At 40.3% G+C, this 25,000-nt stretch overlaps 54 non-coding genes across 54 annotated transcripts; all 54 read right to left on the bottom strand.

Annotated features, from left to right (window-relative positions):
- Positions 1 to 253: 253 nt before the first annotated feature.
- On the bottom strand, positions 254 to 324 carry Trnag-ccc (transfer RNA glycine (anticodon CCC)). The gene has a single exon. It is a non-coding gene; the product is annotated as a tRNA-Gly (tRNA).
- Positions 325 to 665: 341 nt separating this feature from the next.
- Positions 666 to 736, bottom strand: Trnag-ccc (transfer RNA glycine (anticodon CCC)). The gene has a single exon. It is a non-coding gene; the product is annotated as a tRNA-Gly (tRNA).
- A 341-nt stretch (positions 737 to 1,077) lies between these two features.
- Positions 1,078 to 1,148, bottom strand: Trnag-ccc (transfer RNA glycine (anticodon CCC)). The gene has a single exon. It is a non-coding gene; the product is annotated as a tRNA-Gly (tRNA).
- Positions 1,149 to 1,488: 340 nt separating this feature from the next.
- On the bottom strand, positions 1,489 to 1,559 carry Trnag-ccc (transfer RNA glycine (anticodon CCC)). The gene has a single exon. It is a non-coding gene; the product is annotated as a tRNA-Gly (tRNA).
- Positions 1,560 to 1,904: 345 nt separating this feature from the next.
- On the bottom strand, positions 1,905 to 1,975 carry Trnag-ccc (transfer RNA glycine (anticodon CCC)). The gene has a single exon. It is a non-coding gene; the product is annotated as a tRNA-Gly (tRNA).
- Positions 1,976 to 2,316: 341 nt separating this feature from the next.
- Positions 2,317 to 2,387, bottom strand: Trnag-ccc (transfer RNA glycine (anticodon CCC)). Its single transcript has one exon. It is a non-coding gene; the product is annotated as a tRNA-Gly (tRNA).
- A 341-nt stretch (positions 2,388 to 2,728) lies between these two features.
- On the bottom strand, positions 2,729 to 2,799 carry Trnag-ccc (transfer RNA glycine (anticodon CCC)). Its single transcript has one exon. It is a non-coding gene; the product is annotated as a tRNA-Gly (tRNA).
- Positions 2,800 to 3,140: 341 nt separating this feature from the next.
- Positions 3,141 to 3,211, bottom strand: Trnag-ccc (transfer RNA glycine (anticodon CCC)). Its single transcript has one exon. It is a non-coding gene; the product is annotated as a tRNA-Gly (tRNA).
- Positions 3,212 to 3,556: 345 nt separating this feature from the next.
- Trnag-ccc (transfer RNA glycine (anticodon CCC)) lies at positions 3,557 to 3,627 on the bottom strand. The gene has a single exon. It is a non-coding gene; the product is annotated as a tRNA-Gly (tRNA).
- Positions 3,628 to 3,968: 341 nt separating this feature from the next.
- Trnag-ccc (transfer RNA glycine (anticodon CCC)) lies at positions 3,969 to 4,039 on the bottom strand. Its single transcript has one exon. It is a non-coding gene; the product is annotated as a tRNA-Gly (tRNA).
- Positions 4,040 to 4,380: 341 nt separating this feature from the next.
- Positions 4,381 to 4,451, bottom strand: Trnag-ccc (transfer RNA glycine (anticodon CCC)). Its single transcript has one exon. It is a non-coding gene; the product is annotated as a tRNA-Gly (tRNA).
- Positions 4,452 to 4,796: 345 nt separating this feature from the next.
- Positions 4,797 to 4,867, bottom strand: Trnag-ccc (transfer RNA glycine (anticodon CCC)). Its single transcript has one exon. It is a non-coding gene; the product is annotated as a tRNA-Gly (tRNA).
- Positions 4,868 to 5,208: 341 nt separating this feature from the next.
- Positions 5,209 to 5,279, bottom strand: Trnag-ccc (transfer RNA glycine (anticodon CCC)). Its single transcript has one exon. It is a non-coding gene; the product is annotated as a tRNA-Gly (tRNA).
- Positions 5,280 to 5,624: 345 nt separating this feature from the next.
- On the bottom strand, positions 5,625 to 5,695 carry Trnag-ccc (transfer RNA glycine (anticodon CCC)). The gene has a single exon. It is a non-coding gene; the product is annotated as a tRNA-Gly (tRNA).
- A 341-nt stretch (positions 5,696 to 6,036) lies between these two features.
- Trnag-ccc (transfer RNA glycine (anticodon CCC)) lies at positions 6,037 to 6,107 on the bottom strand. Its single transcript has one exon. It is a non-coding gene; the product is annotated as a tRNA-Gly (tRNA).
- Positions 6,108 to 6,452: 345 nt separating this feature from the next.
- On the bottom strand, positions 6,453 to 6,523 carry Trnag-ccc (transfer RNA glycine (anticodon CCC)). The gene has a single exon. It is a non-coding gene; the product is annotated as a tRNA-Gly (tRNA).
- A 341-nt stretch (positions 6,524 to 6,864) lies between these two features.
- On the bottom strand, positions 6,865 to 6,935 carry Trnag-ccc (transfer RNA glycine (anticodon CCC)). Its single transcript has one exon. It is a non-coding gene; the product is annotated as a tRNA-Gly (tRNA).
- A 345-nt stretch (positions 6,936 to 7,280) lies between these two features.
- On the bottom strand, positions 7,281 to 7,351 carry Trnag-ccc (transfer RNA glycine (anticodon CCC)). The gene has a single exon. It is a non-coding gene; the product is annotated as a tRNA-Gly (tRNA).
- A 341-nt stretch (positions 7,352 to 7,692) lies between these two features.
- Trnag-ccc (transfer RNA glycine (anticodon CCC)) lies at positions 7,693 to 7,763 on the bottom strand. The gene has a single exon. It is a non-coding gene; the product is annotated as a tRNA-Gly (tRNA).
- Positions 7,764 to 8,108: 345 nt separating this feature from the next.
- Trnag-ccc (transfer RNA glycine (anticodon CCC)) lies at positions 8,109 to 8,179 on the bottom strand. Its single transcript has one exon. It is a non-coding gene; the product is annotated as a tRNA-Gly (tRNA).
- A 344-nt stretch (positions 8,180 to 8,523) lies between these two features.
- On the bottom strand, positions 8,524 to 8,594 carry Trnag-ccc (transfer RNA glycine (anticodon CCC)). The gene has a single exon. It is a non-coding gene; the product is annotated as a tRNA-Gly (tRNA).
- Positions 8,595 to 8,935: 341 nt separating this feature from the next.
- On the bottom strand, positions 8,936 to 9,006 carry Trnag-ccc (transfer RNA glycine (anticodon CCC)). Its single transcript has one exon. It is a non-coding gene; the product is annotated as a tRNA-Gly (tRNA).
- Positions 9,007 to 9,351: 345 nt separating this feature from the next.
- Positions 9,352 to 9,422, bottom strand: Trnag-ccc (transfer RNA glycine (anticodon CCC)). Its single transcript has one exon. It is a non-coding gene; the product is annotated as a tRNA-Gly (tRNA).
- Positions 9,423 to 9,763: 341 nt separating this feature from the next.
- Positions 9,764 to 9,834, bottom strand: Trnag-ccc (transfer RNA glycine (anticodon CCC)). The gene has a single exon. It is a non-coding gene; the product is annotated as a tRNA-Gly (tRNA).
- A 345-nt stretch (positions 9,835 to 10,179) lies between these two features.
- Trnag-ccc (transfer RNA glycine (anticodon CCC)) lies at positions 10,180 to 10,250 on the bottom strand. The gene has a single exon. It is a non-coding gene; the product is annotated as a tRNA-Gly (tRNA).
- A 345-nt stretch (positions 10,251 to 10,595) lies between these two features.
- On the bottom strand, positions 10,596 to 10,666 carry Trnag-ccc (transfer RNA glycine (anticodon CCC)). Its single transcript has one exon. It is a non-coding gene; the product is annotated as a tRNA-Gly (tRNA).
- Positions 10,667 to 11,007: 341 nt separating this feature from the next.
- Positions 11,008 to 11,078, bottom strand: Trnag-ccc (transfer RNA glycine (anticodon CCC)). The gene has a single exon. It is a non-coding gene; the product is annotated as a tRNA-Gly (tRNA).
- A 744-nt stretch (positions 11,079 to 11,822) lies between these two features.
- Trnag-ccc (transfer RNA glycine (anticodon CCC)) lies at positions 11,823 to 11,893 on the bottom strand. Its single transcript has one exon. It is a non-coding gene; the product is annotated as a tRNA-Gly (tRNA).
- Positions 11,894 to 12,238: 345 nt separating this feature from the next.
- Positions 12,239 to 12,309, bottom strand: Trnag-ccc (transfer RNA glycine (anticodon CCC)). Its single transcript has one exon. It is a non-coding gene; the product is annotated as a tRNA-Gly (tRNA).
- Positions 12,310 to 12,650: 341 nt separating this feature from the next.
- Trnag-ccc (transfer RNA glycine (anticodon CCC)) lies at positions 12,651 to 12,721 on the bottom strand. The gene has a single exon. It is a non-coding gene; the product is annotated as a tRNA-Gly (tRNA).
- Positions 12,722 to 13,467: 746 nt separating this feature from the next.
- Positions 13,468 to 13,538, bottom strand: Trnag-ccc (transfer RNA glycine (anticodon CCC)). Its single transcript has one exon. It is a non-coding gene; the product is annotated as a tRNA-Gly (tRNA).
- Positions 13,539 to 13,879: 341 nt separating this feature from the next.
- On the bottom strand, positions 13,880 to 13,950 carry Trnag-ccc (transfer RNA glycine (anticodon CCC)). Its single transcript has one exon. It is a non-coding gene; the product is annotated as a tRNA-Gly (tRNA).
- A 745-nt stretch (positions 13,951 to 14,695) lies between these two features.
- On the bottom strand, positions 14,696 to 14,766 carry Trnag-ccc (transfer RNA glycine (anticodon CCC)). The gene has a single exon. It is a non-coding gene; the product is annotated as a tRNA-Gly (tRNA).
- A 344-nt stretch (positions 14,767 to 15,110) lies between these two features.
- Trnag-ccc (transfer RNA glycine (anticodon CCC)) lies at positions 15,111 to 15,181 on the bottom strand. The gene has a single exon. It is a non-coding gene; the product is annotated as a tRNA-Gly (tRNA).
- Positions 15,182 to 15,522: 341 nt separating this feature from the next.
- Trnag-ccc (transfer RNA glycine (anticodon CCC)) lies at positions 15,523 to 15,593 on the bottom strand. The gene has a single exon. It is a non-coding gene; the product is annotated as a tRNA-Gly (tRNA).
- Positions 15,594 to 15,930: 337 nt separating this feature from the next.
- Trnag-ccc (transfer RNA glycine (anticodon CCC)) lies at positions 15,931 to 16,001 on the bottom strand. The gene has a single exon. It is a non-coding gene; the product is annotated as a tRNA-Gly (tRNA).
- Positions 16,002 to 16,342: 341 nt separating this feature from the next.
- Trnag-ccc (transfer RNA glycine (anticodon CCC)) lies at positions 16,343 to 16,413 on the bottom strand. The gene has a single exon. It is a non-coding gene; the product is annotated as a tRNA-Gly (tRNA).
- Positions 16,414 to 16,758: 345 nt separating this feature from the next.
- Positions 16,759 to 16,829, bottom strand: Trnag-ccc (transfer RNA glycine (anticodon CCC)). The gene has a single exon. It is a non-coding gene; the product is annotated as a tRNA-Gly (tRNA).
- A 341-nt stretch (positions 16,830 to 17,170) lies between these two features.
- Positions 17,171 to 17,241, bottom strand: Trnag-ccc (transfer RNA glycine (anticodon CCC)). Its single transcript has one exon. It is a non-coding gene; the product is annotated as a tRNA-Gly (tRNA).
- A 337-nt stretch (positions 17,242 to 17,578) lies between these two features.
- On the bottom strand, positions 17,579 to 17,649 carry Trnag-ccc (transfer RNA glycine (anticodon CCC)). Its single transcript has one exon. It is a non-coding gene; the product is annotated as a tRNA-Gly (tRNA).
- Positions 17,650 to 17,990: 341 nt separating this feature from the next.
- Positions 17,991 to 18,061, bottom strand: Trnag-ccc (transfer RNA glycine (anticodon CCC)). The gene has a single exon. It is a non-coding gene; the product is annotated as a tRNA-Gly (tRNA).
- A 345-nt stretch (positions 18,062 to 18,406) lies between these two features.
- Trnag-ccc (transfer RNA glycine (anticodon CCC)) lies at positions 18,407 to 18,477 on the bottom strand. Its single transcript has one exon. It is a non-coding gene; the product is annotated as a tRNA-Gly (tRNA).
- Positions 18,478 to 18,818: 341 nt separating this feature from the next.
- Trnag-ccc (transfer RNA glycine (anticodon CCC)) lies at positions 18,819 to 18,889 on the bottom strand. The gene has a single exon. It is a non-coding gene; the product is annotated as a tRNA-Gly (tRNA).
- Positions 18,890 to 19,633: 744 nt separating this feature from the next.
- Positions 19,634 to 19,704, bottom strand: Trnag-ccc (transfer RNA glycine (anticodon CCC)). The gene has a single exon. It is a non-coding gene; the product is annotated as a tRNA-Gly (tRNA).
- A 346-nt stretch (positions 19,705 to 20,050) lies between these two features.
- Trnag-ccc (transfer RNA glycine (anticodon CCC)) lies at positions 20,051 to 20,121 on the bottom strand. Its single transcript has one exon. It is a non-coding gene; the product is annotated as a tRNA-Gly (tRNA).
- Positions 20,122 to 20,462: 341 nt separating this feature from the next.
- Trnag-ccc (transfer RNA glycine (anticodon CCC)) lies at positions 20,463 to 20,533 on the bottom strand. Its single transcript has one exon. It is a non-coding gene; the product is annotated as a tRNA-Gly (tRNA).
- A 341-nt stretch (positions 20,534 to 20,874) lies between these two features.
- Trnag-ccc (transfer RNA glycine (anticodon CCC)) lies at positions 20,875 to 20,945 on the bottom strand. The gene has a single exon. It is a non-coding gene; the product is annotated as a tRNA-Gly (tRNA).
- Positions 20,946 to 21,690: 745 nt separating this feature from the next.
- On the bottom strand, positions 21,691 to 21,761 carry Trnag-ccc (transfer RNA glycine (anticodon CCC)). The gene has a single exon. It is a non-coding gene; the product is annotated as a tRNA-Gly (tRNA).
- A 341-nt stretch (positions 21,762 to 22,102) lies between these two features.
- Positions 22,103 to 22,173, bottom strand: Trnag-ccc (transfer RNA glycine (anticodon CCC)). The gene has a single exon. It is a non-coding gene; the product is annotated as a tRNA-Gly (tRNA).
- Positions 22,174 to 22,917: 744 nt separating this feature from the next.
- Trnag-ccc (transfer RNA glycine (anticodon CCC)) lies at positions 22,918 to 22,988 on the bottom strand. Its single transcript has one exon. It is a non-coding gene; the product is annotated as a tRNA-Gly (tRNA).
- A 341-nt stretch (positions 22,989 to 23,329) lies between these two features.
- Trnag-ccc (transfer RNA glycine (anticodon CCC)) lies at positions 23,330 to 23,400 on the bottom strand. Its single transcript has one exon. It is a non-coding gene; the product is annotated as a tRNA-Gly (tRNA).
- A 346-nt stretch (positions 23,401 to 23,746) lies between these two features.
- On the bottom strand, positions 23,747 to 23,817 carry Trnag-ccc (transfer RNA glycine (anticodon CCC)). The gene has a single exon. It is a non-coding gene; the product is annotated as a tRNA-Gly (tRNA).
- Positions 23,818 to 24,158: 341 nt separating this feature from the next.
- Trnag-ccc (transfer RNA glycine (anticodon CCC)) lies at positions 24,159 to 24,229 on the bottom strand. Its single transcript has one exon. It is a non-coding gene; the product is annotated as a tRNA-Gly (tRNA).
- A 341-nt stretch (positions 24,230 to 24,570) lies between these two features.
- Positions 24,571 to 24,641, bottom strand: Trnag-ccc (transfer RNA glycine (anticodon CCC)). The gene has a single exon. It is a non-coding gene; the product is annotated as a tRNA-Gly (tRNA).
- Positions 24,642 to 25,000: the final 359 nt, after the last annotated feature.

Here is a 25,000-nt window from a genome sequence, read left to right as displayed (position 1 = left end):
AATACTTTCCACAATACTTATTATTAGTACTTTATCAACACCTAGTTCATTCCTGTTAAAACCGTTCAAAAACTGTATCTTTCGCACAGTGTATGCCTAAATATGTACAACTTTCAAGTGCAGAAAATCACACTAACATCATCAGTTAATTAGAGCTTTGTTCGCAACAAATTTATGAGTATTCTTCTCGTTCAGGAAAGTACAACTACTCCTAGCCACAGTCACACAAAATAACCAAACCGTCAAAAGTACATGCGCCGCCCGGGAATCGAACCCGGGTCGCAAGAATGGGAATCTTGCATGATACCACTACACCAGCGGCGCTCCTTCAAACCACTCTCTCACACTTATTCAAATGCAAATCAAAACAGATCGGTTGGAGACTAGTCTCAACTTCACGTGAACCTCTTCAAATACTTTCCACAATACTTATTATTAGTACTTTATCAACACCTAGTTCATTCCTGTTAAAACCGTTCAAAAACTGTATCTTTCGCACAGTGTATGCCTAAATATGTACAACTTTCAAGTGCAGAAAATCACACTAACATCATCAGTTAACTACAGCTTTGTTCGCAACAAATTTATGAGTATTCTTCTCGTTCAGGAAAGTACAACTACTCCTAGCCACAGTCACACAAAATAACCAAAACGTCAAAAGTACATGCGTCGACCGAGAATCGAACCCGGGTCGCAAGAATGGGAATCTTGCATGATACCACTACACCAGCGGCGCTCCTTCAAACCACTCTCTCACACTTATTCAAATGCAAATCAAAAGTGATCGGTTGGAGATTAGTCTCAACTTCACGTGAACCTCTTCAAATACTTTCCACAATACTTATTATTAGTACTTTATCAACACCTAGTTCATTCCTGTTAAAACCGTTCAAAAACTGTATCTTTCGCACAGTGCATGCCTAAATATGTACAACTTTCAAGTGCAGAAAATCACACTAACATCATCAGTTAATTACAGCTTTGTTCGCAACAAATTTATGAGTATTCTTCTCGTTCAGGAAAGTACAACTACTCCTAGCCACAGTCACACAAAATAACCAAAACGTCAAAAGTACATGCGCCGCCCGGGAATCGAACCCGGGTCGCAAGAATGGGAATCTTGCATGATACCACTACACCAGCGGCGCTCCTTCAAACCACTCTCTCACACTTATTCAAATGCAAATCAAAACAGATCGGTTGGAGACTAGTCTCAACTTCACGTGAACCTCTTCAAATACTTTCCACAATACTTATTATTAGTACTTTATCAACACCTAGTTCATTCCTGTTAAAACCGTTCAAAAACTGTATCTTTCGCACAGTGTATGCCTAAATATGTACAACTTTCAAGTGCAGAAAATCACACTAACATCATCAGTTAATTACAGCTTGTTCGCAACAAATTTATGAGTATTCTTCTCGTTCAGGAAAGTACAACTACTCCTAGCCACAGTCACACAAAATAACCAAAACGTCAAAAGTACATGCGCCGCCCGGGAATCGAACCCGGGTCGCAAGAATGGGAATCTTGCATGATACCACTACACCAGCGGCGCTCTTTCAAACCAGCATCTCATATTCATTGTATGCAATTCCGAACAAATCTCTTGGAGGCCATTCTCAACTTCACATGAACCTCTTCAAATACTTACAACAATACTTATCCTTAGTATTTTATCAACACCCACTACATTGTGTCCTTTACACCTCCTAGAAAACCTGCCGCTCTTGGACAGTGTATGTACGAATATATACAACGTTCAAGTACAGAAAATCACACTAACATCATCAAAAAAAAGAAACGTTGTAGAGCAAGAAACTCATAAGTATTCTTCTCGTTCAGGAAATTACAACTACTCCTATCCACAGTCACACAAAATAACCAAAACGTCAAAAGTACATGCGCCGCCCGGGAATCGAACCCGGGTCGCAAGAATGGGAATCTTGCATGATACCACTACACCAGCGGCGCTCCTTCAAACCACTCTCTCACACTTATTCAAATGCAAATCAAAACAGATCGGTTGGAGACTAGTCTCAACTTCACGTGAACCTCTTCAAATACTTTCCACAATACTTATTATTAGTACTTTATCAACACCTAGTTCATTCCTGTTAAAACCGTTCAAAAACTGTATCTTTCGCACAGTGTATGCCTAAATATGTACAACTTTCAAGTGCAGAAAATCACACTAACATCATCAGTTAATTACAGCTTTGTTCGCAACAAATTTATGAGTATTCTTCTCGTTCAGGAAAGTACAACTACTCCTAGCCACAGTCACACAAAATAACCAAAACGTCAAAAGTACATGCGCCGCCCGGGAATCGAACCCGGGTCGCAAGAATGGGAATCTTGCATGATACCACTACACCAGCGGCGATCCTTCAAACCACTCTCTCACACTTATTCAAATGCAAATCAAAACAGATCGGTTGGAGACTAGTCTCAACTTCACGTGAACCTCTTCAAATACTTTCCACAATACTTATTATTAGTACTTTATCAACACCTAGTTCATTCCTGTTAAAACCGTTCAAAAACTGTATCTTTCGCACAGTGTATGCCTAAATATGTACAACGTTCAAGTGCAGAAAATCACACTAACATCAACAGTTAATTAGAGCTTTGTTCGCAACAAATTTATGAGTATTCTTCTCGTTCAGGAAAGTACAACTACTCCTAGCCACAGTCACACAAAATAACCAAACCGTCAAAAGTACATGCGCCGACCGCGAATCGAACCCGGGTCGCAAGAATGGGAATCTTGCATGATACCACTACACCAGCGGCGCTCCTTCAAACCACTCTCTCACACTTATTCAAATGCAAATCAAAACAGATCGGTTGGAGACTAGTCTCAACTTCACGTGAACCTCTTCAAATACTTTCCACAATACTTATTATTAGTACTTTATCAACACCTAGTTCATTCCTGTTAAAACCGTTCAAAAACTGTATCTTTCGCACAGTGTATGCCTAAATATGTACAACTTTCAAGTGCAGAAAATCACACTAACATCATCAGTTAATTACAGCTTTGTTCGCAACAAATTTATGAGTATTCTTCTCGTTCAGGAAAGTACAACTACTCCTAGCCACAGTCACACAAAATAACCAAAACGTCAAAAGTACATGCGCCGCCCGGGAATCGAACCCGGGTCGCAAGAATGGGAATCTTGCATGATACCACTACACCAGCGGCGCTCCTTCAAACCAGCATCTCACATTCATTGTATGCAATTCCGAACAAATCTCTTGGAGGCCATTCTCAACTTCACATGAACCTCTTCAAATACTTACAACAATACTTATCCTTAGTGTTTTATCAACACCCACTACATTGTGTCCTTTACACCTCCTAGAAAACCTGTCGCTCTTGGACAGTGTATGTACGAATATATACAACGTTCAAGTACAGAAAATCACACTAACATCATCAAAAAAATGAAACGTTGTAGAGCAAGAAACTCATAAGTATTCTTCTCGTTCAGGAAATTACAACTACTCCTAGCCACAGTCACACAAAATAACCAAACCGTCAAAAGTACATGCGCCGCCCGGGAATCGAACCCGGGTCGCAAGAATGGGAATCTTGCATGATACCACTACACCAGCGGCGCTCCTTCAAACCACTCTCTCACACTTATTCAAATGCAAATCAAAACAGATCGGTTGGAGACTAGTCTCAACTTCACGTGAACCTCTTCAAATACTTTCCACAATACTTATTATTAGTACTTTATCAACACCTAGTTCATTCCTGTTAAAACCGTTCAAAAACTGTATCTTTCGCACAGTGTGTGCCTAAATATGTACAACTTTCAAGTGCAGAAAATCACACTAACATCATCAGTTAATTAGAGCTTTGTTCGCAACAAATTTATGAGTATTCTTCTCGTTCAGGAAAGTACAACTACTCCTAGCCACAGTCACACAAAATAACCAAAACGTCAAAAGTACATGCGCCGCCCGGGAATCGAACCCGGGTCGCAAGAATGGGAATCTTGCATGATACCACTACACCAGCGGCGCTCCTTCAAACCACTCTCTCACACTTATTCAAATGCAAATCAAAACAGATCGGTTGGAGACTAGTCTCAACTTCACGTGAACCTCTTCAAATACTTTCCACAATACTTATTATTAGTACTTTATCAACACCTAGTTCATTCCTGTTAAAACCGTTCAAAAACTGTATCTTTCGCACAGTGTATGCCTAAATATGTACAACTTTCAAGTGCAGAAAATCACACTAACATCATCAGTTAATTAGAGCTTTGTTCGCAACAAATTTATGAGTATTCTTCTCATTCAGGAAAGTACAACTACTCCTAGCCACAGTCACACAAAATAACCAAAACGTCAAAAGTACATGCGCCGCCCGGGAATCGAACCCGGGTCGCAAGAATGGGAATCTTGCATGATACCACTACACCAGCGGCGCTCCTTCAAACCAGCATCTCACATTCATTGTATGCAATTCCGAACAAATCTCTTGGAGGCCATTCTCAACTTCACATGAACCTCTTCAAATACTTACAACAATACTTATCCTTAGTATTTTATCAACACCCACTACATTGTGTCCTTTACACCTCCTAGAAAACCTGTCGCTCTTGGACAGTGTATGTACGAATATATACAACGTTCAAGTACAGAAAATCACACTAACATCATCAAAAAAATGAAACGTTGTAGAGCAAGAAACTCATAAGTATTCTTCTCGTTCAGGAAATTACAACTACTCCTATCCACAGTCACACAAAATAACCAAACCGTCAAAAGTACATGCGCCGCCCGGGAATCGAACCCGGGTCGCAAGAATGGGAATCTTGCATGATACCACTACACCAGCGGCGATCCTTCAAACCACTCTCTCACACTTATTCAAATGCAAATCAAAACAGATCGGTTGGAGACTAGTCTCAACTTCACGTGAACCTCTTCAAATACTTTCCACAATACTTATTATTAGTACTTTATCAACACCTAGTTCATTCCTGTTAAAACCGTTCAAAAACTGTATCTTTCGCACAGTGTATGCCTAAATATGTACAACTTTCAAGTGCAGAAAATCACACTAACATCATCAGTTAATTAGAGCTTTGTTCGCAACAAATTTATGAGTATTCTTCTCATTCAGGAAAGTACAACTACTCCTAGCCACAGTCACACAAAATAACCAAAACGTCAAAAGTACATGCGCCGCCCGGGAATCGAACCCGGGTCGCAAGAATGGGAATCTTGCATGATACCACTACACCAGCGGCGCTCCTTCAAACCAGCATCTCACATTCATTGTATGCAATTCCGAACAAATCTCTTGGAGGCCATTCTCAACTTCACATGAACCTCTTCAAATTCTTACAACAATACTTATCCTTAGTATTTTATCAACACCCACTACATTGTGTCCTTTACACCTCCTAGAAAACCTGTCGCTCTTGGACAGTGTATGTACGAATATATACAACGTTCAAGTACAGAAAATCACACTAACATCATCAAAAAAATGAAACGTTGTAGAGCAAGAAACTCATAAGTATTCTTCTCGTTCAGGAAATTACAACTACTCCTAGCCACAGTCACACAAAATAACCAAACCGTCAAAAGTACATGCGCCGCCCGGGAATCGAACCCGGGTCGCAAGAATGGGAATCTTGCATGATACCACTACACCAGCGGCGCTCCTTCAAACCACTCTCTCACACTTATTCAAATGCAAATCAAAACAGATCGGTTGGAGACTAGTCTCAACTTCACGTGAACCTCTTCAAATACTTTCCACAATACTTATTATTAGTACTTTATCAACACCTAGTTCATTCCTGTTAAAACCGTTCAAAAACTGTATCTTTCGCACAGTGTATGCCTAAATATGTACAACTTTCAAGTGCAGAAAATCACACTAACATCATCAGTTAATTACAGCTTTGTTCGCAACAAATTTATGAGTATTCTTCTCGTTCAGGAAAGTACAACTACTCCTAGCCACAGTCACACAAAATAACCAAAACGTCAAAAGTACATGCGCCGCCCGGGAATCGAACCCGGGTCGCAAGAATGGGAATCTTGCATGATACCACTACACCAGCGGCGCTCCTTCAAACCAGCATCTCACATTCATTGTATGCAATTCCGAACAAATCTCTTGGAGGCCATTCTCAACTTCACATGAACCTCTTCAAATTCTTACAACAATACTTATCCTTAGTATTTTATCAACACCCACTACATTGTGTCCTTTACACCTCCTAGAAAACCTGTCGCTCTTGGACAGTGTATGTACGAATATATACAACGTTCAAGTACAGAAAATCACACTAACATCATCAAAAAAATGAAACGTTGTAGAGCAAGAAACTCATAAGTATTCTTCTCGTTCAGGAAATTACAACTACTCCTAGCCACAGTCACACAAAATAACCAAACCGTCAAAAGTACATGCGCCGCCCGGGAATCGAACCCGGGTCGCAAGAATGGGAATCTTGCATGATACCACTACACCAGCGGCGCTCCTTCAAACCACTCTCTCACACTTATTCAAATGCAAATCAAAACAGATCGGTTGGAGACTAGTCTCAACTTCACGTGAACCTCTTCAAATACTTTCCACAATACTTATTATTAGTACTTTATCAACACCTAGTTCATTCCTGTTAAAACCGTTCAAAAACTGTATCTTTCGCACAGTGTATGCCTAAATATGTACAACTTTCAAGTGCAGAAAATCACACTAACATCATCAGTTAATTACAGCTTTGTTCGCAACAAATTTATGAGTATTCTTCTCGTTCAGGAAAGTACAACTACTCCTAGCCACAGTCACACAAAATAACCAAAACGTCAAAAGTACATGCGCCGCCCGGGAATCGAACCCGGGTCGCAAGAATGGGAATCTTGCACAATACCACTACACCAGCGGCGCTCCTTCAAACCAGCATCTCACATTCATTGTAGGCAATTCCGAACAAATCTCTTGGAGGCCATTCTCAACTTCACATGAACCTCTTCAAATACTTACAACAATACTTATCCTTAGTATTTTATCAACACCCACTACATTGTGTCCTTTACACCTCCTAGAAAACCTGTCGCTCTTGGACAGTGTATGTACGAATATATACAACGTTCAAGTACAGAAAATCACACTAACATCATCAAAAAAAAGAAACGTTGTAGAGCAAGAAACTCATAAGTATTCTTCTCGTTCAGGAAATTACAACTACTCCTAGCCACAGTCACACAAAATAACCAAACCGTCAAAAGTACATGCGCCGCCCGGGAATCGAACCCGGGTCGCAAGAATGGGAATCTTGCATGATACCACTACACCAGCGGCGCTCCTTCAAACCACTCTCTCACACTTATTCAAATGCAAATCAAAACAGATCGGTTGGAGACTAGTCTCAACTTCACGTGAACCTCTTCAAATACTTTCCACAATACTTATTATTAGTACTTTATCAACACCTAGTTCATTCCTGTTAAAACCGTTCAAAAACTGTATCTTTCGCACAGTGTATGCCTAAATATGTACAACTTTCAAGTGCAGAAAATCACACTAACATCATCAGTTAATTACAGCTTTGTTCGCAACAAATTTATGAGTATTCTTCTCGTTCAGGAAAGTACAACTACTCCTAGCCACAGTCACACAAAATAACCAAAACGTCAAAAGTACATGCGCCGCCCGGGAATCGAACCCGGGTCGCAAGAATGGGAATCTTGCATGATACCACTACACCAGCGGCGCTCCTTCAAACCAGCATCTCACATTCATTGTATGCAATTCCGAACAAATCTCTTGGAGGCCATTCTCAACTTCACATGAACCTCTTCAAATACTTACAACAATACTTATCCTTAGTATTTTATCAACACCCACTACATTGTGTCCTTTACACCTCCTAGAAAACCTGTCGCTCTTGGACAGTGTATCTACGAATATATACAACGTTCAAGTACAGAAAATCACACTAACATCATCAAAAAAAAGAAACGTTGTAGAGCAAGAAACTCATAAGTATTCTTCTCGTTCAGGAAGTTACAACTACTCCTATCCACAGTCACACAAAATAACCAAACCGTCAAAAGTACATGCGCCGCCCGGGAATCGAACCCAGGTCGCAAGAATGGGAATCTTGCATGATACCACTACACCAGCGGCGCTCCTTCAAACCAGCATCTCACATTCATTGTATGCAATTCCGAACAAATCTCTTGGAGGCCATTCTCAACTTCACATGAACCTCTTCAAATATTACAACAATACTTATCCTTAGTATTTTATCAACACCCACTACATTGTGTCCTTTACACCTCCTAGAAAACCTGTCGCTCTTGGACAGTGTATGTACGAATATATACAACGTTCAAGTACAGAAAATCACACTAACATCATCAAAAAAAAGAAACGTTGTAGAGCAAGAAACTCATAAGTATTCTTCTCGTTCAGGAAATTACAACTACTCCTAGCCACAGTCACACAAAATAACCAAACCGTCAAAAGTACATGCGCCGCCCGGGAATCGAACCCGGGTCGCAAGAATGGGAATCTTGCATGATACCACTACACCAGCGGCGCTCCTTCAAACCACTCTCTCACACTTATTCAAATGCAAATCAAAACAGATCGGTTGGAGACTAGTCTCAACTTCACGTGAACCTCTTCAAATACTTTCCACAATACTTATTATTAGTACTTTATCAACACCTAGTTCATTCCTGTTAAAACCTTTCAAAAACTGTATCTTTCTCACAGTGTATGCCTAAATATGTACAACTTTCAAGTGCAGAAAATCACACTAACATCACCAGTTAATTACAGCTTTGTTCGCAACAAATTTATGAGTATTCTTCTCGTTCAGGAAAGTTCAACTACTCCTAGCCACAGTCACACAAAACAACCAAAACGTCAAAAGTACATGCGCCGCCCGGGAATCGAACCCGGGTCGCAAGAATGGGAATCTTGCATGATACCACTACACCAGCGGCGCTCATTCAAACCAGCATCTCACATTCATTGTATGCAATTCCGAACAAATCTCTTGGAGGCCATTCTCAACTTCACATGAACCTCTTCAAATACTTACAACAATACTTATCCTTAGTATTTTATCAACACCCACTACATTGTGTCCTTTACACCTCCTAGAAAACCTGTCGCTCTTGGACAGTGTATGTACGAATATATACAACGTTCAAGTACAGAAAATCACACTAACATCATCAAAAAAAAGAAACATTGTAGAGCAAGAAACTCATAAGTATTCTTCTCGTTCAGGAAAGTACAACTACTCCTATCCACAGTCACACAAAATAACCAAACCGTCAAAAGTACATGCGCCGCCCGGGAATCGAACCCGGGTCGCAAGAATGGGAATCTTGCATGATACCACTACACCAGCGTCGCTCCTTCAAACCACTCTCTCACACTTATTCAAATGCAAATCAAAACAGATCGGTTGGAGACTAGTCTCAACTTCACGTGAGCCTCTTCAAATACTTTCCACAATACTTATTATTAGTACTTTATCAACACCTACTTCATTCCTGTTAAAACCGTTCAAAAACTGTATCTTTCGCACAGTGTATGCCTAAATATGTACAACTTTCAAGTGCAGAAAATCACACTAACATCATCAGTTAATTAGAGCTTTGTTCGCAACAAATTTATGAGTATTCTTCTCATTCAGGAAAGTACAACTACTCCTAGCCACAGTCACACAAAATAACCAAACCGTCAAAAGTACATGCGCCACCCGGGAATCGAACCCAGGTCGCAAGAATGGGAATCTTGCATGATACCACTACACCAGCGGCGCTCCTTCAAACCAGCATCTCACATTCATTGTATGCAATTCCGAACAAATCTCTTGGAGGCCATTCTCAACTTCACATGAACCTCTTCAAATACTTACAACAATACTTATCCTTAGTATTTTATCAACACCCACTACATTGTGTCCTTTACACCTCCTAGAAAACCTGTCGCTCTTGGACAGTGTATGTACGAATATATACAACGTTCAAGTACAGAAAATCACACTAACATCATCAAAAAAAAGAAACGTTGTAGAGCAAGAAACTCATAAGTATTCTTCTCGTTCAGGAAATTACAACTACTCCTATCCACAGTCACACAAAATAACCAAACCGTCAAAAGTACATGCGCCGCCCGGGAATCGAACCCAGGTCGCAAGAATGGGAATCTTGCATGATACCACTACACCAGCGGCGCTCCTTCAAACCAGCATCTCACATTCATTGTATGCAATTCCGAACAAATCTCTTGGAGGCCATTCTCAACTTCACATGAACCTCTTCAAATATTACAACAATACTTATCCTTAGTATTTTATCAACACCCACTACATTGTGTCCTTTACACCTCCTAGAAAACCTGTCGCTCTTGGACAGTGTATGTACGAATATATACAACGTTCAAGTACAGAAAATCACACTAACATCATCAAAAAAAAAGAAACGTTGTAGAGCAAGAAACTCATAAGTATTCTTCTCGTTCAGGAAAGTACAACTACTCCTAGCCACAGTCACACAAAATAACCAAACCGTCAAAAGTACATGCGCCGCCCGGGAATCGAACCCGGGTCGCAAGAATGGGAATCTTGCATGATACCACTACACCAGCGGCGCTCCTTCAAACCACTCTCTCACACTTATTCAAATGCAAATCAAAACAGATCGGTTGGAGACTAGTCTCAACTTCACGTGAACCTCTTCAAATACTTTCCACAATACTTATTATTAGTACTTTATCAACACCTAGTTCATTCCTGTTAAAACCGTTCAAAAACTGTATCTTTCGCACAGTGTATGCCTAAATATGTACAACTTTCAAGTGCAGAAAATCACACTAACATCATCAGTTAATTAGAGCTTTGTTCGCAACAAATTTATGAGTATTCTTCTCGTTCAGGAAAGTACAACTACTCCTAGCCACAGTCACACAAAATAACCAAAACGTCAAAAGTACATGCGCCGCCCGGGAATCGAACCCGGGTCGCAAGAATGGGAATCTTGCATGATACCACTACACCAGCGGCGCTCCTTCAAACCAGCATCTCACATTCATTGTATGCAATTCCGAACAAATCTCTTGGAGGCCATTCTCAACTTCACATGAAACTCTTCAAATACTTACAACAATGCTTATCCTTAGTATTTTATCAACACCCACTACATTGTGTCCTTTACACCTCCTAGAAAACCTGCCGCTCTTGGACAGTGTATGTACGAATATATACAACGTACAAGTACAGAAAATCACACTAACATCATCAAAAAAAAGAAACGTTGTAGAGCAAGAAACTCATAAGTATTCTTCTCGTTCAGGAAAGTACAACTACTCCTAGCCACAGTCACACAAAATAACCAAACCGTCAAAAGTACATGCGCCGCCCGGGTCGCAAGAATGGGAATCTTGCATGATACCACTACACCAGCGGCGCTCCTTCAAACCACTCTCTCACACTTATTCAAATGCAAATCAAAACAGATCGGTTGGAGACTAGTCTCAACTTCACGTGAACCTCTTCAAATACTTTCCACAATACTTATTATTAGTACTTTATCAACACCTAGTTCATTCCTGTTAAAACCGTTCAAAAACTGTATCTTTCGCACAGTGTATGCCTAAATATGTACAACTTTCAAGTGCAGAAAATCACACTAACATCATCAGTTAATTACAGCTTTGTTCGCAACAAATTTATGAGTATTCTTCTCGTTCAGGAAAGTACAACTACTCCTAGCCACAGTCACACAAAATAACCAAAACGTCAAAAGTACATGCGCCGCCCGGGAATCGAACCCGGGTCGCAAGAATGGGAATCTTGCATGATACCACTACACCAGCGGCGCTCCTTCAAACCAGCATCTCACATTCATTGTATGCAATTCCGAACAAATCTCTTGGAGGCCATTCTCAACTTCACATGAAACTCTTCAAATACTTACAACAATGCTTATCCTTAGTATTTTATCAACACCCACTACATTGTGTCCTTTACACCTCCTAGAAAACCTGCCGCTCTTGGACAGTGTATGTACGAATATATACAACGTACAAGTACAGAAAATCACACTAACATCATCAAAAAAAAGAAACGTTCTAGAGCAAGAAACTCATAAGTATTCTTCTCGTTCAGGAAAGTACAACTACTCCTAGCCACAGTCACACAAAATAACCAAACCGTCAGAAGTACATGCGCCGCCCGGGAATCGAACCCGGGTCGCAAGAATGGGAATCTTGCATGATACCACTACACCAGCGTCGCTCCTTCAAACCACTCTCTCACACTTATTCAAATGCAAATCAAAACAGATCGGTTGGAGACTAGTCTCAACTTCACGTGAACCTCTTCAAATACTTTCCACAATACTTATTATTAGTACTTTATCAACACCTAGTTCATTCCTGTTAAAACCTTTCAAAAACTGTATCTTTCTCACAGTGTATGCCTAAATATGTACAACTTTCAAGTGCAGAAAATCACACTAACATCATCAGTTAATTAGAGCTTTGTTCGCAACAAATTTATGAGTATTCTTCTCGTTCAGGAAAGTACAACTACTCCTAGCCACAGTCACACAAAATAACCAAAACGTCAAAAGTACATGCGCCCCCCGGGAATCGAACCCGGGTCGCAAGAATGGGAATCTTGCATGATACCACTACACCAGCGGCGCTCCTTCAAACCAGCATCTCACATTCATTGTATGCAATTCCGAACAAATCTCTTGGAGGCCATTCTCAACTTCACATGAACCTCTTCAAATACTTACAACAATACTTATCCTTAGTATTTTATCAACACCCACTACATTGTGTCCTTTACACCTTCCACAAAACCTGTCGCTCTTGGACAGTGTATGTACGAATATATACAACGTTCAAGTACAGAAAATCACACTAACATCATCAAAAAAAAAAGAAACGTTGTAGAGCAAGAAACTCATAAGTATTCTTCTCGTTCAGGAAATTACAACTACTCCTATCCACAGTCACACAAAATAACCAAACCGTCAAAAGTACATGCACCGCCCGGGTCGCAAGAATGGGAATCTTGCATGATACCACTACACCAGCGGCGCTCCTTCAAACCACTCTCTCACACTTATTCAAATGCAAATCAAAACAGATCGGTTGGAGACTAGTCTCAACTTCACGTGAACCTCTTCAAATACTTTCCACAATACTTATTATTAGTACTTTATCAACACCTAGTTCATTCCTGTTAAAACCGTTCAAAAACTGTATCTTTCGCACAGTGTATGCCTAAATATGTACAACTTTCAAGTGCAGAAAATCACACTAACATCATCAGTTAATTACAGCTTTGTTCGCAACAAATTTATGAGTATTCTTCTCGTTCAGGAAAGTACAACTACTCCTATCCACAGTCACACAAAATAACCAAACCGTCAAAAGTACATGCGCCGCCCGGGAATCGAACCCGGGTCGCAAGAATGGGAATCTTGCATGATACCACTACACCAGCGGCGCTCCTTCAAACCACTCTCTCACACTTATTCAAATGCAAATCAAAACAGATCGGTTGGAGACTAGTCTCAACTTCACGTGAACCTCTTCAAATACTTTCCACAATACTTATTATTAGTACTTTATCAACACCTAGTTCATTCCTGTTAAAACCGTTCAAAAACTGTATCTTTCTCACAGTGTATGCCTAAATATGTACAACTTTCAAGTGCAGAAAATCACACTAACATCATCAGTTAATTACAGCTTTGTTCGCAACAAATTTATGAGTATTCTTCTCGTTCAGGAAAGTACAACTACTCCTAGCCACAGTCACACAAAATAACCAAAACGTCAAAAGTACATGCGCCCCCCGGGAATCGAACCCAGGTCGCAAGAATGGGAATCTTGCATGATACCACTACACCAGCGGCGCTCCTTCAAACCAGCATCTCACATTCATTGTATGCAATTCCGAACAAATCTCTTGGAGGCCATTCTCAACTTCACATGAACCTCTTCAAATACTTACAACAATACTTATCCTTAGTATTTTATCAACACCCACTACATTGTGTCCTTTACACCTTCCACAAAACCTGTCGCTCTTGGACAGTGTATGTACGAATATATACAACGTTCAAGTACAGAAAATCACACTAACATCATCAAAAAAAAAGAAACGTTGTAGAGCAAGAAACTCATAAATATTCTTCTCGTTCAGGAAATTACAACTACTCCTATCCACAGTCACACAAAATAACCAAACCGTCAAAAGTACATGCGCCGTCCGGGTCGCAAGAATGGGAATCTTGCATGATACCACTACACCAGCGGCGCTCCTTCAAACCACTCTCTCACACTTATTCAAATGCAAATCAAAACAGATCGGTTGGAGACTAGTCTCAACTTCACGTGAACCTCTTCAAATACTTTCCACAATACTTATTATTAGTACTTTATCAACACCTAGTTCATTCCTGTTAAAACCGTTCAAAAACTGTATCTTTCGCACAGTGTATGCCTAAATATGTACAACTTTCAAGTGCAGAAAATCACACTAACATCATCAGTTAATTACAGCTTTGTTCGCAACAAATTTATGAGTATTCTTCTCGTTCAGGAAAGTACAACTACTCCTAGCCACAGTCACACAAAATAACCAAAACGTCAAAAGTACATGCGCCGCCCGGGAATCGAACCCGGGTCGCAAGAATGGGAATCTTGCATGATACCACTACACCAGCGGCGCTCCTTCAAACCAGCATCTCACATTCATTGTATGCAATTCCGAACAAATCTCTTGGAGGCCATTCTCAACTTCACATGAACCTCTTCAAATACTTACGACAATACTTATCCTTAGTATTTTATCAACACCCACTACATTGTGTCCTTTACACCTCCTAGAAAACCTGCCGCTCTTGGACAGTGTATGTACGAATATATACAACGTTCAAGTACAGAAAATCACACTAACATCATCAAAAAACGAAACGTTGTAGAGCAAGAAACTCATAAGTATTCTTCTCGTTCAGGAAATTACAACTACTCCTATCCACAGTCACACAAAATAACCAAACCGTCAAAAGTACATGCGCCGCCCGGGAATCGAACCCGGGTCGCAAGAATGGGAATTTTGCATGATACCACTACACCAGCGGCGCTCCTTCAAACCACTCTCTCACACTTATTCAAATGCAAATCAAAACAGATCGGTTGGAGACTAGTCTCAACTTCACGTGAACCTCTTCAAATACTTTCCACAATACTTATTATTAGTACTTTATCAACACCTAGTTCATTCCTGTTAAAACCGTTCAAAAACTGTATCTTTCGCACAGTGTATGCCTAAATATGTACAACTTTCAAGTGCAGAAAATCACACTAACATCATCAGTTAATTACAGCTTTGTTCGCAACAAATTTATGAGTATTCTTCTCGTTCAGGAAAGTACAACTACTCCTAGCCACAGTCACACAAAATAACCAAAACGTCAAAAGTACATGCGCCGCCCGGGAATCGAACCCGGGTCGCAAGAATGGGAATCTTGCATGATACCACTACACCAGCGGCGCTCCTTCAAACCAGCATCTCACATTCATTGTATGCAATTCCGAACAAATCTCTTGGAGGCCATTCTCAACTTCACATGAACCTCTTCAAATACTTACAACAATACTTATCCTTAGTATTTTATCAACACCCACTACATTGTGTCCTTTACACCTCCTAGAAAACCTGCCACTCTTGGACAGTGTATGTACGAATATATACAACGTTCAAGTACAGAAAATCACACTAACATCATCAAAAAAAAGAAACGTTGTAGAGCAAGAAACTCTCTTCTCGTTCAGGAAAGTACAACTACTCCTATCCACAGTCACACAAAATAAACAAACCGTCAAAAGTACATGCGCCGCCCGGGAATCGAACCCAGGTCGCAAGAATGGGAATCTTGCATGATACCACTACACCAGCGGCGCTCCTTCAAACCACTCTCTCACACTTATTCAAATGCAAATCAAAACAGATCGGTTGGAGACTAGTCTCAACTTCACGTGAACCTCTTCAAATACTTTCCACAATACTTATTATTAGTACTTTATCAACACCTAGTTCATTCCTGTTAAAACCGTTCAAAAACTGTATCTTTCGCACAGTGTATGCCTAAATATGTACAACTTTCAAGTGCAGAAAATCACACTAACATCATCAGTTAATTACAGCTTTGTTCGCAACAAATTTATGAGTATTCTTCTCGTTCAGGAAAGTACAACTACTCCTAGCCACAGTCACACAAAATAACCAAAACGTCAAAAGTACATGCGCCGCCCGGGAATCGAACCCGGGTCGCAAGAATGGGAATCTTGCATGATACCACTACACCAGCGGCGCTCCTTCAAACCAGCATCTCACATTCATTGTATGCAATTCCGAACAAATCTCTTGGAGGCCATTCTCAACTTCACATGAACCTCTTCAAATACTTACGACAATACTTATCCTTAGTATTTTATCAACACCCACTACATTGTGTCCTTTACACCTCCTAGAAAACCTGCCGCTCTTGGACAGTGTATGTACGAATATATACAACGTTCAAGTACAGAAAATCACACTAACATCATCAAAAAAAAGAAACATTGTAGAGCAAGAAACTCATAAGTATTCTTCTCGTTCAGGAAAGTACAACTACTCCTATCCACAGTCACACAAAATAACCAAACCGTCAAAAGTACATGCACCGCCCGGGAATCGAACCCGGGTCGCAAGAATGGGAATCTTGCATGATACCACTACACCAGCGGCGCTCCTTCAAACCACTCTCTCACACTTATTCAAATGCAAATCAAAACAGATCGGTTGGAGACTAGTCTCAACTTCACGTGAGCCTCTTCAAATACTTTCCACAATACTTATTATTAGTACTTTATCAACACCTACTTCATTCCTGTTAAAACCGTTCAAAAACTGTATCTTTCTCACAGTGTATGCCTAAATATGTACAACTTTCAAGTGCAGAAAATCACACTAACATCATCAGTTAATTACAGCTTTGTTCGCAACAAATTTATGAGTATTCTTCTCGTTCAGGAAAGTACAACTACTCCTAGCCACAGTCACACAAAATAACCAAAACGTCAAAAGTACATGCGCCGCCCGGGAATCGAACCCGGGTCGCAAGAATGGGAATCTTGCATGATACCACTACACCAGCGGCGCTCCTTCAAACCAGCATCTCACATTCATTGTATGCAATTCCGAACAAATCTCTTGGAGGCCATTCTCAACTTCACATGAACCTCTTCAAATACTTACAACAATACTTATCCTTAGTATTTTATCAACACCCACTACATTGTGTCCTTTACACCTCCTAGAAAACCTGCCACTCTTGGACAGTGTATGTACGAATATATACAACGTTCAAGTACAGAAAATCACACTAACATCATCAAAAAAAAGAAACGTTGTAGAGCAAGAAACTCTCTTCTCGTTCAGGAAAGTACAACTACTCCTATCCACAGTCACACAAAATAAACAAACCGTCAAAAGTACATGCGCCGCCCGGGAATCGAACCCAGGTCGCAAGAATGGGAATCTTGCATGATACCACTACACCAGCGGCGCTCCTTCAAACCACTCTCTCACACTTATTCAAATGCAAATCAAAACAGATCGGTTGGAGACTAGTCTCAACTTCACGTGAACCTCTTCAAATACTTTCCACAATACTTATTATTAGTACTTTATCAACACCTAGTTCATTCCTGTTAAAACCGTTCAAAAACTGTATCTTTCGCACAGTGTATGCCTAAATATGTACAACTTTCAAGTGCAGAAAATCACACTAACATCATCAGTTAATTACAGCTTTGTTCGCAACAAATTTATGAGTATTCTTCTCGTTCAGGAAAGTACAACTACTCCTAGCCACAGTCACACAAAATAACCAAAACGTCAAAAGTACATGCGCCGCCCGGGAATCGAACCCGGGTCGCAAGAATGGGAATCTTGCATGATACCACTACACCAGCGGCGCTCCTTCAAACCAGCATCTCACATTCATTGTATGCAATTCCGAACAAATCTCTTGGAGGCCATTCTCAACTTCACATGAACCTCTTCAAATACTTACGACAATACTTATCCTTAGTATTTTATCAACACCCACTACATTGTGTCCTTTACACCTCCTAGAAAACCTGCCGCTCTTGGACAGTGTATGTACGAATATATACAACGTTCAAGTACAGAAAATCACACTAACATCATCAAAAAAAAGAAACATTGTAGAGCAAGAAACTCATAAGTATTCTTCTCGTTCAGGAAAGTACAACTACTCCTATCCACAGTCACACAAAATAACCAAACCGTCAAAAGTACATGCACCGCCCGGGAATCGAACCCGGGTCGCAAGAATGGGAATCTTGCATGACACCACTACACCAGCGGCGCTCCTTCAAACCACTCTCTCACACTTATTCAAATGCAAATCAAAACAGATCGGTTGGAGACTAGTCTCAACTTCACGTGAACCTCTTCAAATATTTTCCACAATACTTATTATTAGTACTTTATCAACACCTAGTTCATTCCTGTTAAAACCGTTCAAAAACTGTATCTTTCGCACAGTGTATGCCTAAATATGTACAACTTTCAAGTGCAGAAAATCACACTAACATCATCAGTTAATTAGAGCTTTGTTCGCAACAAATTTATGAGTATTCTTCTCGTTCAGGAAAGTACAACTACTCCTAGCCACAGTCACACAAAATAACCAAAACGTCAAAAGTACATGCGCCGCCCGGGAATCGAACCCGGGTCGCAAGAATGGGAATCTTGCATGATACCACTACACCAGCGGCGCTCCTTCAAACCAGCATCTCACATTCATTGTATGCAATTCCGAACAAATCTCTTGGAGGCCATTCTCAACTTCACATGAACCTCTTCAAATACTTACAACAATACTTATCCTTAGTATTTTATCAACACCCACTACATTGTGTCCTTTACACCTCCTAGAAAACCTGCCGCTCTTGGACAGTGTATGTACGAATATATACAACGTACAAGTACAGAAAATCACACTAACATCATCAAAAAAAAGAAACGTTGTAGAGCAAGAAACTCATAAGTATTCTTCTCGTTCAGGAAATTACAACTACTCCTAGCCACAGTCACACAAAATAACCAAACCGTCAAAAGTACATGCGCCTCCCGGGTCGCAAGAATGGGAATCTTGCATGATACCACTACACCAGCGGCGCTCCTTCAAACCACTCTCTCACACTTATTCAAATGCAAATCAAAACAGATCGGTTGGAGACTAGTCTCAACTTCACGTGAACCTCTTCAAATACTTTCCACAATACTTATTATTAGTACTTTATCAACACCTAGTTCATTCCTGTTAAAACCGTTCAAAAACTGTATCTTTCGCACAGTGTATGCCTAAATATGTACAACTTTCAAGTGCAGAAAATCACACTAACATCATCAGTTAATTAGAGCTTTGTTCGCAACAAATTTATGAGTATTCTTCTCGTTCAGGAAAGTACAACTACTCCTAGCCACAGTCACACAAAATAACCAAAACGTCAAAAGTACATGCGCCGCCCGGGAATCGAACCCGGGTCGCAAGAATGGGAATCTTGCATGATACCACTACACCAGCGGCGCTCATTCAAACCAGCATCTCACATTCATTGTATGCAATTCCGAACAAATCTCTTGGAGGCCATTCTCAACTTCACATGAACCTCTTCAAATACTTACGACAATACTTATCCTTAGTATTTTATCAACACCCACTACATTGTGTCCTTTACACCTCCTAGAAAACCTGCCGCTCTTGGACAGTGTATGTACGAATATATACAACGTTCAAGTACAGAAAATCACACTAACATCATCAAAAAAAAAGAAACGTTGTAGAGCAAGAAACTCATAAGTATTCTTCTCGTTCAGGAAATTACAACTACTCCTATCCACAGTCACACAAAATAACCAAACCGTCAAAAGTACATGCACCGCCCGGGAATCGAACCCGGGTCGCAAGAATGGGAATCTTGCATGATACCACTACACCAGCGGCGCTCCTTCAAACCACTCTCTCACACTTATTCAAATGCAAATCAAAACAGATCGGTTGGAGACTAGTCTCAACTTCACGTGAACCTCTTCAAATATTTTCCACAATACTTATTATTAGTACTTTATCAACACCTAGTTCATTCCTGTTAAAACCTTTCAAAAACTGTATCTTTCGCACAGTGTATGCCTAAATATGTACAACTTTCAAGTGCAGAAAATCACACTAACATCATCAGTTAATTAGAGCTTTGTTCGCAACAAATTTATGAGTATTCTTCTCGTTCAGGAAAGTACAACTACTCCTATCCACAGTCACACAAAATAACCAAACCGTCAAAAGTACATGCGCCTCCCGGGAATCGAACCCGGGTCGCAAGAATGGGAATCTTGCATGATACCACTACACCAGCGGCGCTCCTTCAAACCACTCTCTCACACTTATTCAAATGCAAATCAAAACAGATCGGTTGGAGACTAGTCTCAACTTCACGTGAACCTCTTCAAATACTTTCCACAATACTTATTATTAGTACTTTATCAACACCTAGTTCATTCCTGTTAAAACCGTTCAAAAACTGTATCTTTTGCACAGTGTATGCCTAAATATGTACAACTTTCAAGTGCAGAAAATCACACTAACATCATCAGTTAATTACAGCTTTGTTCGCAACAAATTTATGAGTATTCTTCTCGTTCAGGAAAGTACAACTACTCCTAGCCACAGTCACACAAAATAACCAAAACGTCAAAAGTACATGCGCCGCCCGGGAATCGAACCCGGGTCGCAAGAATGGGAATCTTGCATGATACCACTACACCAGCGGCGCTCCTTCAAACCAGCATCTCACATTCATTGTATGCAATTCCGAACAAATCTCTTGGAGGCCATTCTCAACTTCACATGAACCTCTTCAAATACTTACAACAATACTTATCCTTAGTATTTTATCAACACCCACTACATTGTGTCCTTTACACCTTCCACAAAACCTGTCGCTCTTGGACAGTGTATGTACGAATATATACAACGTTCAAGTACAGAAAATCACACTAACATCATCAAAAAAAAAGAAACGTTGTAGAGCAAGAAACTCATAAGTATTCTTCTCGTTCAGGAAATTACAACTACTCCTATCCACAGTCACACAAAATAACCAAACCGTCAAAAGTACATGCGCCGCCCGGGTCGCAAGAATGGGAATCTTGCATGATACCACTACACCAGCGGCGCTCCTTCAAACCACTCTCTCACACTTATTCAAATGCAAATCAAAACAGATCGGTTGGAGACTAGTCTCAACTTCACGTGAACCTCTTCAAATACTTTCCACAATACTTATTATTAGTACTTTATCAACACCTAGTTCATTCCTGTTAAAACCGTTCAAAAACTGTATCTTTCGCACAGTGTATGCCTAAATATGTACAACTTTCAAGTGCAGAAAATCACACTAACATCATCAGTTAATTAGAGCTTTGTTCGCAACAAATTTATGAGTATTCTTCTCGTTCAGGAAAGTACAACTACTCCTAGCCACAGTCACACAAAATAACCAAACCGTCAAAAGTACATGCGCCGCCCGGGAATCGAACCCGGGTCGCAAGAATGGGAATCTTGCATGATACCACTACACCAGCGGCGCTCCTTCAAACAACTCTCTCACACTTATTCAAATGCAAATCAAAACAGATCGGTTGGAGACTAGTCTCAACTTCACGTGAACCTCTTCAAATACTTTCCACAATACTTATTATTAGTACTTTATCAACACCTAGTTCATTCCTGTTAAAACCGTTCAAAAACTGTATCTTTCGCACAGTGTATGCCTAAATATGTACAACTTTCAAGTGCAGAAAATCACACTAACATCATCAGTTAATTACAGCTTTGTTCGCAACAAATTTATGAGTATTCTTCTCGTTCAGGAAAGTACAACTACTCCTAGCCACAGTCACACAAAATAACCAAAACGTCAAAAGTACATGCGCCGCCCGGGAATCGAACCCGGGTCGCAAGAATGGGAATCTTGCATGATACCACTACACCAGCGGCGCTCCTTCAAACCAGCATCTCACATTCATTGTATGCAATTCCGAACAAATCTCTTGGAGGCCATTCTCAACTTCACATGAACCTCTTCAAATACTTACAACAATACTTATCCTTAGTATTTTATCAACACCCACTACATTGTGTCCTTTACACCTCCTAGAAAACCTGCCGCTCTTGGACAGTGTATGTACGAATATATACAACGTACAAGTACAGAAAATCACACTAACATCATCAAAAAAAAGAAACGTTGTAGAGCAAGAAACTCATAAGTATTCTTCTCGTTCAGGAAATTACAACTACTCCTAGCCACAGTCACACAAAATAACCAAACCGTCAAAAGTACATGCGCCTCCCGGGTCGCAAGAATGGGAATCTTGCATGATACCACTACACCAGCGGCGCTCCTTCAAACCACTCTCTCACACTTATTCAAATGCAAATCAAAACAGATCGGTTGGAGACTAGTCTCAACTTCACGTGAACCTCTTCAAATACTTTCCACAATACTTATTATTAGTACTTTATCAACACCTAGTTCATTCCTGTTAAAACCTTTCAAAAACTGTATCTTTCGCACAGTGTATGCCTAAATATGTACAACTTTCAAGTGCAGAAAATCACACTAACATCATCAGTTAATTAGAGCTTTGTTCGCAACAAATTTATGAGTATTCTTCTCTTTCAGGAAAGTACAACTACTCCTATCCACAGTCACACAAAATAACCAAACCGTCAAAAGTACATGCGCCTCCCGGGAATCGAACCCGGGTCGCAAGAATGGGAATCTTGCATGATACCACTACACCAGCGGCGCTCCTTCAAACCACTCTCTCACACTTATTCAAATGCAAATCAAAACAGATCGGTTGGAGACTAGTCTCAACTTCACGTGAACCTCTTCAAATACTTTCCACAATACTTATTATTAGTATTTTATCAACACCTAGTTCATTCCTGTTAAAACCGTTCAAAAACTGTATCTTTCGCACAGTGTATGCCTAAATATGTACAACTTTCAAGTGCAGAAAATCACACTAACATCATCAGTTAATTACAGCTTTGTTCGCAACAAATTTATGAGTATTCTTCTCGTTCAGGAAAGTACAACTACTCCTAGCCACAGTCACACAAAATAACCAAAACGTCAAAAGTACATGCGCCGCCCGGGAATCGAACCCGGGTCGCAAGAATGGGAATCTTGCATGATACCACTACACCAGCGGCGCTCATTCAAACCAGCATCTCACATTCATTGTATGCAATTCCGAACAAATCTCTTGGAGGCCATTCTCAACTTCACATGAACCTCTTCAAATACTTACGACAATACTTATCCTTAGTATTTTATCAACACCCACTACATTGTGTCCTTTACACCTCCTAGAAAACCTGCCGCTCTTGGACAGTGTATGTACGAATATATACAACGTTCAAGTACAGAAAATCACACTAACATCATCAAAAAAAAAGAAACGTTGTAGAGCAAGAAACTCATAAGTATTCTTCTCGTTCAGGAAATTACAACTACTCCTATCCACAGTCACACAAAATAACCAAACCGTCAAAAGTACATGCACCGCCCGGGAATCGAACCCGGGTCGCAAGAATGGGAATCTTGCATGATACCACTACACCAGCGGCGCTCCTTCAAACCACTCTCTCACACTTATTCAAATGCAAATCAAAACAGATCGGTTGGAGACTAGTCTCAACTTCACGTGAACCTCTTCAAATATTTTCCACAATACTTATTATTAGTACTTTATCAACACCTAGTTCATTCCTGTTAAAACCTTTCAAAAACTGTATCTTTCGCACAGTGTATGCCTAAATATGTACAACTTTCAAGTGCAGAAAATCACACTAACATCATCAGTTAATTAGAGCTTTGTTCGCAACAAATTTATGAGTATTCTTCTCGTTCAGGAAAGTACAACTACTCCTATCCACAGTCACACAAAATAACCAAACCGTCAAAAGTACATGCGCCTCCCGGGAATCGAACCCGGGTCGCAAGAATGGGAATCTTGCATGATACCACTACACCAGCGGCGCTCCTTCAAACCACTCTCTCACACTTATTCAAATGCAAATCAAAACAGATCGGTTGGAGACTAGTCTCAACTTCACGTGAACCTCTTCAAATACTTTCCACAATACTTGTTATTAGTACTTTATCAACACCTAGTTCATTCCTGTTAAAACCGTTCAAAAACTGTATCTTTTGCACAGTGTATGCCTAAATATGTACAACTTTCAAGTGCAGAAAATCCCACTAACATCATCAGTTAATTACAGCTTTGTTCGCAACAAATTTATGAGTATTCTTCTCGTTCAGGAAAGTACAACTACTCCTAGCCACAGTCACACAAAATAACCAAAACGTCAAAAGTACATGCGCCGCCCGGGAATCGAACCCGGGTCGCAAGAATGGGAATCTTGCATGATACCACTACACCAGCGGCGCTCCTTCAAACCAGCATCTCACATTCATTGTATGCAATTCCGAACAAATCTCTTGGAGGCCATTCTCAACTTCACATGAACCTCTTCAAATACTTACAACAATACTTATCCTTAGTATTTTATCAACACCCACTACATTGTGTCCTTTACACCTTCCACAAAACCTGTCGCTCTTGGACAGTGTATGTACGAATATATACAACGTTCAAGTACAGAAAATCACACTAACATCATCAAAAAAAAAGAAACGTTGTAGAGCAAGAAACTCATAAGTATTCTTCTCGTTCAGGAAATTACAACTACTCCTATCCACAGTCACACAAAATAACCAAACCGTCAAAAGTACATGCGCCGCCCGGG

Source organism: Haliotis asinina, chromosome 7 (genome assembly GCF_037392515.1).
Source record: "Haliotis asinina isolate JCU_RB_2024 chromosome 7, JCU_Hal_asi_v2, whole genome shotgun sequence".
Taxonomy (NCBI): Eukaryota; Metazoa; Mollusca; class Gastropoda; order Lepetellida; family Haliotidae; genus Haliotis; species Haliotis asinina.
This window is presented reverse-complemented; position numbering and strand designations above follow the sequence as displayed.